The 7,559-nt window shown below is 35.8% G+C and overlaps 1 long non-coding RNA gene across 1 annotated transcript; it reads left to right on the forward strand.

The window, feature by feature from the left end:
• Positions 1-1,432: 1,432 nt before the first annotated feature.
• On the forward strand, positions 1,433-5,426 carry LOC126758261 (uncharacterized). Its single transcript, XR_007666838.1, has 2 exons — positions 1,433-1,934; positions 5,025-5,426. It is a non-coding gene; the product is annotated as an uncharacterized LOC126758261 (long non-coding RNA).
• Positions 5,427-7,559: the final 2,133 nt, after the last annotated feature.

The following is a 7,559-nucleotide window of genomic DNA, read 5'->3' on the forward strand; positions in this document are numbered from 1 at the left end:
TGGGCAAAATCGGCCCACAAAATGGCGGAAACATATAAAGTGTCATAACTAAGCCATAAATAAAGATATTAAAGTAAAATTTGGCACAAAGGATCGCATTAGGGAGGGGTAAAGTTGGACGTACAAAAATAGTGGCCCCGAAAATTTTTTGTACATATCTCGGAAACTACTATAGATATGTCAACCAAACTCTACAAAGTCGTTTTCTTCAGGTATTTCCATATACAGTTCAAAAATGGAAGAAATCGGATAATAACCACGCCCACCTCCCATACAAAGGTTATGTTGAAAAGTTAAGTGCGTTAACCGACTAAACGAAAAACGTCAGAAACACTAAATTTTACGGAAGAAATTGCAGAAGGAAGTCGCACCCAGGCTTTTTTTAAAAATTGAAAATGGGCGTGGCGTCACCCACTTATGGACCAAAAACCATATCTCAAAAACTACTAGACCGATTTCAATGCAATTCGGTATATAATATTTTCTTAACACCTTGATAACATGTACGAAATATGGGTGAAATCGGTTAACAACCAATGGCCTTCTTCCAATATAACGCTATTTTGAATTCCATCTGATGCCTTCTCTGTATATATAGATGAGGAACCAATGATGATAACGGAATAAAAGTTTACACAAATACGGTATTTGAAAAATATGTAAATGACAGATAATGAAATCTCGATTATCACTTATCGTGCGAGAGTATAAAATGTTCGGTGACACCCGAACTTAGCCCTTCCTTACTTGTTTTTTCTGGATCAGTGTTTATTTCTTTTTTATACAAAGCTTGAAAACAAAGGAGGGAAGGGAGTAGCGTTTTTGGCTGTTCCTGCTATAAACAAAGTTGGAGAGATTGACGTAACCTTGAATAATATTTACTTATATTGCCATATAGGTGTCGCTAGGATCGATAATTACAATGACTTAAGATTTTACCGCACAAAAATAGTAATGAAAATTAACAATTAAGTTCAGCATGACAAGATTGCATGAATTTCTTTTATGAATTAATTAAATAAAAATGAGATAAATCGAAAAAATATGATTTGTTATGTTTCTTAGCCATAAATTTGTAATATAAGATGAAAAATTGTGGAAATCATTTTTTATAATTTTTTGTTGGACTTTAGCTACGAATAGCTTTGAATGAGTTGACTCAGCCAAAAAATGTTCTAGATCTTTTTTGTAGGTCGTTAAATTTCCTATAAGAATAAGTGTTGATTCTCGCTTACCAATTATTTGTTTGTGTACATTAAAACTCCAAACAAAAAAAATAAAATTTCCTGTGTTATTTATATGGGAAATCGAAAATGTCGATGAGGCACCTCTTAATATTAATATTAAGAGCTCAGGCCTTACCAGAACCTGTTTTTAGTCATGTCGGATGAGATTTTCATGGTAACTAAGAAAAAAAAAATAAACACTCAGCGGTAGTGCAAATTGCAAAATGCTCAAAAGTTATTTATAGAATGCCCAACCTAATATTTGTCAATGATGCCACTGCTGAAAAACATTATATTGAGTATGTAATAAATTATACAAAACACTAAATAAAACACTTTGAAAATGCATACATAAGTATATAAAAGCTAAAATGCAAAATCATTAATAAATTTACATAAACATTTATTTTGCCAAAATATGTTCGCACAGTTCAATGAAATTTCATTTCACACTAATATCGTCAAGTAATTATAACGCTTTACTTCTGGCATCCCGCCTTTTCTGAAATCAACTGTCAAAAATTCCCTGATCTCCTTGGCTGTCAAATAATCAGGGAACGCGTTTGAGGGAAAAATGAGAGCCAATGCGAGAGTCTCGTATCATATTATCCATGATATTATCCATGCTACGGTCGGCAACTGTGGAAGGGAGGAGCGGAATCGGCTGTTTCTCCTTAATAAGAAATATATCATATACTATACTCACAGGTCAGTGGTGATTATGAAAAGAAACACCTGCGACTTACAAATGCTTACTATAATTTTACACAACTGGCAATTTTCAGCTTTAATGAATACTTATTTATGTATGTACCATATCAAGATAAACGCACGAGTAAGTGATTGTCACTGTTCTTTTGGGGAGGTCTTTCTTGTAGGGTATTAGGGTTAGTACATTCAAACGTATAGGTATATATTTACATAAGTATAAAAGGCGTATGTACATAAATATGTGTTGGCAACATCCGTAAGTATATAAGCATGGCAATGTAGACAAATGTGTGGGAATATTCGCAGATACTTATGTATGTATTTCCTCGACGAATTCGAGAAATTGAGAAATTGCTGTGGAAACAATAACAAACTCAAGTAAACAAGTAAACTAATAATGGCGCCACTGCATGGGGTCACTACTTTTGTGTTGTTTACTTCGGTGGCAAAGAAAACAATTTCTTAGGCACATGCAAAAACACATCCATCAATTGAAATATTCATAAATATATATGTACATACATATGTATGTAGATGTATAATATACATACACTGCGCGTCATCATACCCTAGCTTGCTTGGATGATGTCAAACATAATACATTCCGCCTCTTTGAAGCAATGAACATGTTCAATTTTGAACAATAATCATAATATTAGAGCCATTTTTTTTTACTTTATTTAACCAATTTTCCTCAAAATAAGCTATAGATAATACTATATTGTATTAAAAAGCAAAACATTACAACCATTTCTTCTTCTTCTTTACTGGCATAGACACTGCTTACGCGATTACATCTGAGTTAGCAACAGCGCGCCATTTGTTTTGGCGACAATTGGAAAATCCAAGCGAAGCCAGATCCTTCTCCACCTGGTTTTCTCTCGAAAACTCGTAACGTGGACTCATCAGATGTTGTCATCGTCCATGCCTTTGCACCATTTAGCAGGACGCGAATAATGAGTGACTTACAGAGTTTGGTTTATGTGCGTCGAAAGAGGACTTTACTTCTCAATTGCCTACTGAGTCCAAAGTAGTACCTGTTGGTAAGAATTATTCTGCGTTGGATTTCGAGGCTGACATTGTTGTTGTTATTAATGCTGGTTTCACGAAATTATCTACAACTTCGAAGTTATAACTGTGAACAGTGACTGTCGCGGGTGCGACGACTGTAACTTGATGACAGGAGATATTTCGTCTTGCTCTCGTTCACTGCCAAAACCGGCATAAAGGCAGATGAAGAGATGGTGTGTGTCGATTCTCTTCTCAGGGTTTTTTTCCAAGATTTGGCGCATGGTGAATATCTGGTCGGTTGTTGCTTTTCCAGGTCTAAGACCACACTGGTAAGGTCCAATCAGTATGTTGCCGTTGGGTTTTAATCTTTCAGACAATACACTTAATAGAACCCTATATGCGATGTTTAGAAGACTTTTCTCACGGTAGTTGGCGCAGATTGTGGGGTCTCCGTTTTTGTGGATTGGGCTGGGCACATATTTTACAAAGAATCGGATTCATGCTTCTTATCAGTTCTTCGCCGCTGTGTTTGAAAAGCTCTGCCGGTAATCCCTCGACCCCCGCCACTTTGTTATTCTTCAGACGAGTAATTGCTATTCAAACTTCTTCATGGTCGGACAATGGGAGATCTGCTCCATCGTAATCGATTGGGGAATCGAGTTCATTTCCTCCTGACGTTATACTTCACTGCCATTCAGTAGGCTGGAGAAGTGGTCCCTCCACAATTTTAGTATGCTCTGAGCATCGGTTACTAGATCACCTCTGGGGGTTCTACAAGAGTATGTTATGCTCTTCATACTCGCGCATTTTGACTTCTCACTTTTTCTGTCTCGCTTCCCTCTTCAAGTCTCGGTATCTATCCCATCCCGCACGTATTGTGGTCGATCATAACGTTGCGAGGTAGGCAGTCTGTTTTTTCTCCGCTGCGACACGACACTCCTCATTGGACCAGCTGTTCTTTTGTCTTTTCCGAAAACCAATGGTTTCGTTTGCAGCTGTACGTAAATAGCTTGAAATGCCGTCCCACAGTTCCCTTATACCGATTTGCTGATGAGTGCTCTCAGAGAGCAAGAGTGCAAGCCGAGTATAAAATCGTTCCTTGTGTTTCTTGACATGTGTTTTTTGCTGCACAGAGACGGGTGCGTATCTTAGTCGCAACAAAATAGTAGACCGAGTCAATGTTAGGACCTCGGAGCTTACGCTCGTCTAAAACACTATAGACATGTCTTCCGTCTATCACAACATGATCGATCTGGTTAGTGACTTTTCGATCTGGAGACAGCCAGTGGCTACCTGAGATCGAAAAGATTACAAAAATTTGCGAACAAAAAATTGGGCCCTCTATTCTAACGTCATTTCTTAATACTAAGAGTGAATCTTAATAATTTTAATTTTGGGAAAATTTAGGCGAATTCATTTTTGCAACTTGCTTTTTTAAATATTCACCCTTCAGTTGATTTACTAGTTTTAATACCAACAGTCGTGGGAATTGGAAGCTTCTCTGGGTATGAACGACCAGTCTGCTATTATTGCCGTCCTTGAAGTTCTTTTCCTATATATCTTTATTTCGCAGAATACTCCAGCTTTCCAAATTGCTTTTGATGACGCGCAGGGTTTGTGTGTTACAAGTACATATACATTAGGGTGTCCGTTATTTCCCAAATTTATTTTTGAGTCTGCAGCGCCCTCAAAATTTTTAGTAAATGCCCTAAAAAAACTATGAAACCCATATGAGCTCTTAATATTGATAAAAACCCGTGCCGCAGCGACGATTTATTTCCCATTTAAATAACATGGGGTTTTCGTACTTTTTGCAATTAATTTTTTCTTTGCGAAACCAATTGATACATTGCTGCGGCACCGAATTATTTTTGTAGGAAATTGAACGTTCTACAAAAAGTTTCTCTGATATTTTTCAAAAAAATTACTGCCGTCAAAGTTGAAAGTTTTTGATGTGAAATTTGACACAGATATCACTGACTGACTAAAAAAAAATATATTTCGAAAAAAAATATTTTAATTTTTGCAAATATATATGTATGCAAAAAATATTTTGATTTTTTTTTTTAATTTCAGAGAAATTAGAACGTTCAATTTGACGACCAGAAATTGCGGCGAGTGGAAGTATGCCAAGAAAATTTGAACAGGTGCGAAAGTGGTCCCCAATTGAATAACGTAATCACAGGTGGCGAGTCATAGATCTTTGAGTATAATACCGAGACAAAGAGGCATTTTGAGACAACAGAATCCAAGCAGCATGCACCCCGGCTCTCAAGGCTAATGCCTTCCGTGACGCCTTCAATGCTGCATCGACGTAGAAGGAGCCTATTTTGAAAGTTTTTAGAGAATTATTACGATTGGTTCAATACTTTTTTTTTAAATCGACTCAGTCCTATTACTTTTCGGACAAACCCTGTATGCAATTTACCATTTCAATATGTTTTCGATTAATACACAGTGTTCATGTATAACAAAGAATTGTTGTTGTTTTTTTTTGTTATTCTACTATTCAAAAAACAGAATAAAAATACAAAAAAAGAGAGGAGCACAGAAAATTAGACGGCCAAAAATATTTTATTTTAAGGAGCGGCGTATTATCACACAAGATACAGGCTAACCCGAAGAAAAGGGTATCAAAAGTGCGTACAGAAATGAGAAAGTAAAGGTGAACATTTCTGGAATTCTGTTATATTCTCGGATGAAAGTAAATATAATATTTTTGGTTCAGATGGACATAAAAAATTATAGAAAAAAGTAATTAAGAGCTTGATCCTCGGAATATGACTGACACGGTAAAACATGGTAGTCGATCGCTCATGCTATGGGGGTGTATGACACCAATTGGAGTAGGCAGTCGTATGTATTCATTGAGCATACAATGAACAAAAATTATTACCTTAATATTTTAAAATCGAATTTAAACAAAAATGCGCCCAAATTGGTACTTGAAGAAGCATTTGTCTTCCAACACTACAATGATCCAAAACACACCGTTCACATTGTTATGGAATGGCTACATTACAAGACACCCAAACATTTAAAAACACCGGCACAATCTCCTGCTGTGAACCCTATCAAACATTTGTGGGATTATTTAGGGAGAAAAATCAGAATACACCAAATAACCAGCAAAGATTCTTTGGAAGCTGCTTTAATCGAAGAATGGGGCAAAACTCACCTTCAGTGACCAAAAATTGCAAAGTACTTGCCATCCAAATAGAGTGCAATTAAAAAAGCTCAAAAATAAACCCTTTGCAATTTTTTGGAACGTATTCTTAGTTCATACGTACATATGTATGTACTTTAGTGATGTAATATTTAGCAATTTAAAATTTTTTTTCCCAAATTTGAGAAATGATTAATTGAATATAAACATAGTGAATACTTATATTTATGATGTACTGTATACATAGGGTTACCATATTCCCTGATTTGTCAGGAAATTTTGAAGTTCAGCACTGATTCATAGTGTAAACACAATGGCTACGACAGACTGCAGCGGCACGACAGTGAACTGAAAACGTCGTTGTTCATATTACTACATGTACATTTTGAGAAGCAACAACAACACAATGGCCGGCATGTACACAAAACAACGCAGTTGTCCATTTTGTATGTACACAATTTCGTTGTGGCCATACTAATTCCTTTCACTTCAATGAAATTTTAATATTTTGTTCAAAGTGAAATTTTTTATGCAAAAAAAAAGTAAATAGGTCAATATTTTTGCTTTAAATTATCAATTGTTATTACAAATGATATAATAGAGCTATAATATAGCTATTTTATGCTTTTATTTGTAAAATAACGTCAAGTTTGTTGAAGCTGTGAATAATTTTACATTTTACATATTAGTGGCATCACCACTCTACCTCCTCTTTCTGTCTTCCATTCTACTGTCAACTCTACTGTCGTCCTACTGTCGTTGGCAAAAATAGGAGCAAATTGAAGTTAGCGAGAACGACAACTGTCGGCCTGCAGTCGTGTAGTTGTGCAGCTGTCAAAATAACACTGCCCATAAGAACGTGTGTATTTTAATATTTGACAGATGTAGTTTGCAGTCTGTCGTAGCCATTGTATTTACACTATCACTGATGTTTGTAAATTTTGTGATTCCCTGGTTTCCTCCTGAATCGGCGATTTTTTTTAATTATTATAATTTTTGAGCGAGTGCGTGAAAAAAGTGAGCTTCACAGCATTTTGGTCTACTTGGCATAGATCAAGAAAGAAAAAAATAGCATTTTGAAAATCAATTCTATAATTAATAAAGCTGTCAACGCTTTGCAAGAGAGAATTGAACAAAATTTCATTCTTTTCACTTTAACCACCAAACTCAATGCTTTGAATGCTAAGGGAAATGTGAAGAATGTGCGAACTTTCCAGAAAATGTTTTCATGGTTTATCGAGAATCGTTGGGCTATTTCCTGAAGTGGACTGCATCACTTTCCGAATTTCTTTGGTTGCAATTTTCATCTGAACCTGAATCAAAAGTGAAATATGAACAAGTTGTTGAGACGATTCGGTTTTAAGACTCGAAAAATGTTCATATTGACGACAACAAATTGATCGATCAGTTGGCAAATTTCTTGAAATCGAAAAAAGAGGACCGAG

The sequence above is a fragment of the Bactrocera neohumeralis genome, chromosome 5, assembly GCF_024586455.1.
Source record: "Bactrocera neohumeralis isolate Rockhampton chromosome 5, APGP_CSIRO_Bneo_wtdbg2-racon-allhic-juicebox.fasta_v2, whole genome shotgun sequence".
Taxonomy (NCBI): domain Eukaryota; kingdom Metazoa; phylum Arthropoda; class Insecta; order Diptera; family Tephritidae; genus Bactrocera; species Bactrocera neohumeralis.